The 3,124-nt window shown below is 41.1% G+C and overlaps 1 protein-coding gene across 3 annotated transcripts in view; it reads left to right on the top strand.

Annotated features, from left to right (window-relative positions):
* Positions 1-67: 67 nt before the first annotated feature.
* ZMYM4 (zinc finger MYM-type containing 4) overlaps positions 68-3,124 on the top strand; it is a 34,646-nt gene continuing 31,589 nt past the window's right edge. For all 3 annotated transcript variants that reach the window (XR_003399893.1, XM_026863295.1, XM_026863296.1), the window contains exon 1: positions 68-81. The gene's annotated coding sequence lies outside the window, so the exon portion shown is untranslated. The remainder of the gene's footprint in view (positions 82-3,124) is intronic.

Genomic DNA, 3,124 nt, shown 5'->3' with positions numbered 1-3,124 from the left:
CAGCCGGGGGGCCGCGGGCCGTTGCGGGCGGCTGTCCGGCAGGGCTAGGGGGGGCTCTGCAGGCCCGGCACCACGCGCCAGCTCTATGGCTCGCCTGACCCCGCCGGGTTCTCTTCCTGCCGCAGCCGTTCTTTTCCTGTAGCAGGTACCAGCAGCAGGCCGGCTCTTTGTTACCCTCTGCTCTTCCCTCCCTAGGTGCTCCGAAGGTACGAATCCGTAGGTCTGGCCGCGGGTCGGTGGGAAGCGGCTCCGCGGGAGCCCCGCAGCCTAATCCTGCCCGTGCTGCGGAGTTTTCCCCTCGGGCTGGCTGGTGCCCGGCATCCCTGCCAGGGGTGTCATGTGTAAAAGGTCAGGGGATGCTTCCTGAGCAAACCGCACCTGGTGCCACAATAGCAATTACAATTCAGTTCCTTTCTTTTTTGACAATGGTGTCTTCCTTATCGGTTTAATGAATTCTGAAGTGGGGCGGTTCTGCTGTGTGTGTAGGGACAGGGAAACTGGACAGGCAAGAGAGTGAGAATCCTCGCCGACTGTTTTTAATTGCAGTTTTCTTAACATCTTGCTTCCTTTCCACAGTTTGCTTATAGGTGCAGTAAAACCTAGGCTCAGACTTCAAAAAGCTGGTTAGAAAGATATGTGCCTGTGTGTGTAAAGTTGTTACGTTGTCTTGTTTATTTTCTTAAAGAAATTCTCTATTTTTGCATCTGAAGCAAGGCCGTAGCCATAGGCAGCTTCTCTCCATCCTGCACAGAAGTAATCTATTAATTGTTTGATTTACGGATGCTATGGCAACTTTTCACGCTGTTAAAAGTACTGAACAGGTTTTTAGTTATTTCAAATTAGCACATTGTATTAAAGTGTAAACAGTGCCCTTCTGTCACCCGCTCTAAGCAAAGATGGGCTAGTGCTGAGGATGGGACACTGTTCCCCTAGAGTCTAATAAAGGATTGTAAAAAATTGGTGACATACCTAGTGGATTTAAAAAAAAACAAAAACAAAACCACAAAACTGTCTTTATGTATAGAGTAGTTAAATTAAAGCAAAACACATTGCTTCTGGGAATACCGAATTGTTTTGGTGCCATTTCTGTATTCTTGTTTCATTTATTTATTTATTACAACCCGAGTAGGCAAAGCATTGCTTTGTGTACAGTGCTAGCTAATGAGAGAGTCACTCAGATATATCCTAAAACGTTTAATTTTGCTAATATCAAACTTAAAACTGTTCTGTCTTAAACTCTTTGGGAATGCTCACTACTTGGAAGTATCATTATGTTGTTCTCTGGCAAAATATTAGCCAAAATAATTGAATGAAGGTGCTTTAAAATATGATATTCTTGAGTTTTGTTTTACAACTGCAAGTGCGTTTTGAGGACTGTGTTGAGGCGTTGAAGCCGAGGCTATACCAGCAGAAAACTTTCTGTTCCTCATACTTTCCATTCTGTAGTTATCTAGGACTTAATCTGGGATATTCAGGTGCTGCTTCTTAGATCTGTCAAAAAATGACCCATAGGAAATGCTCGGTCTGTTTCACGTTTGCCTCTAGAGTTTGTTCCGCTAATCACCAAATCTTTAAAAACGTGAGCAGAAGAAATAAAGGGAATTGAGAGTGATGACAGCTAATCAAAGGAGGAAATTTGAGGACTGGTGGGAGAGGGAATTGCCTTGCAGAAATGTAATGGAATAATATAGAAATAGTAAGTTGGGCATTATTACTTACATTTCTGTATAGTACAAGACGATGATGCAGTGAAAGTCAGCTAACATGACTGATTAAGGTGATGTGTTTTTCTGTAACTATTTGATGTACAAAATTTCCTCCTGAAACAGCATTAAACGAGATTGTCATAGGATTCAAGTAGGGAATAGAAGTGGATATAATTGTAAGAATACCCCCACTAATTCAGAAAAAAAAAAGTATACAAGCCCTCATTTCAGTGCATAGTCCAGTTATAGACTGTTAAGGAATGAGTAATTTATTGGGGATATAGATATATCTTTATGTGTGTGTTGGTACGTATGTACCCACACACACAGGCATACAAACACTTCCCCTAGTTTCCTCCCTTTGGATTTACACCATGTGGGAGTTCTGATGCTGTTCACCATCAGAAACTAGATAGTGGCTTAGGTAAAACTGCTTGTATTATCAGGTGCTGAAGTTCCTGTTTTATAACTATTTCCAATGGAAGCTTTTGACCACAGACAGATCTACCTCTGTACCCTAAAACCTTTGAAAGAAAGAAAATATTCAAGATGATCTTTTATCTTGATAGCATCACAAAAGAAAGAGAAAAGAAGATTTTTTTTTTTTTTTTTCCCTAGGATGACCTTGTGATTGGGAACTATCTTGGATCACATCCAGGTAGATTGTAAATGTTTTCCAACTTGTCCAAAATATTTATGGTAGTCCTTAATACTCTGTTGCAGGTAGCCCCTCATGCTGACTTGCGTGTTGTCATTTCTTTGAATGGAACAGAGAGGTCCAGACTGCAGAATGTATTCTTTTCCTAATAACAGCATTTCTGTCACCTGTTATTAAAAGATTTGTTATCTCCAGAGGAGGAGGAACATCTAGGGTTTGGATGTGTAAGGTAGTAAGGATTGTAATAGAACCTAGAATACTTTCCCACAGGTACTCTGGATCTCAAAAGAGTTGAAGAACTACTTTGATATAAACCTACTCTGAGAAAAAGATGATTTAATGCTTCATCTCAGCTGAAAACTTCTCTTGCCCTACATTTTTGAGAAGAAGGAACATTCCTGACAGGAAGCAAGAAAAGGATCGAGGAAGGTCAGCGTAGAGAAAAGTACCTAGGCTATCATTTTTGCCTCCCAAGTCTTCATATTCTGATGTTATCAAATGGCAACAAGTTCCTTTTTCTGTTCTTCTATAAAAACAGTTCACCACCGCTATCCGTGTCCTCAGCATCTGGTATTGGCACTAAGTATATCCAGTATTTTGGATAGTGTAAATTTAGTTGGCTATGAGTGGGCTTCTAGCTCAGCATTAAATTTGCATCTCTGGAGACACTCCTGGGATCGTTATCGCAGTAACAACTCAGGTCTTGCAAACCTGTCTGGAAGGTCTTTCCTTACTCTTTTTTTTTTTTTTTTTTTTTTTT

The sequence above is a fragment of the Athene cunicularia genome, assembly GCF_003259725.1.
Source record: "Athene cunicularia isolate RWA chromosome 23 unlocalized genomic scaffold, athCun1 chr23_part1, whole genome shotgun sequence".
In the NCBI taxonomy this organism is placed as follows: domain Eukaryota; kingdom Metazoa; phylum Chordata; class Aves; order Strigiformes; family Strigidae; genus Athene; species Athene cunicularia.
The sequence above is the reverse complement of the archived record's forward strand: the minus strand, read 5'-3'. Positions and strand labels throughout refer to the sequence as shown.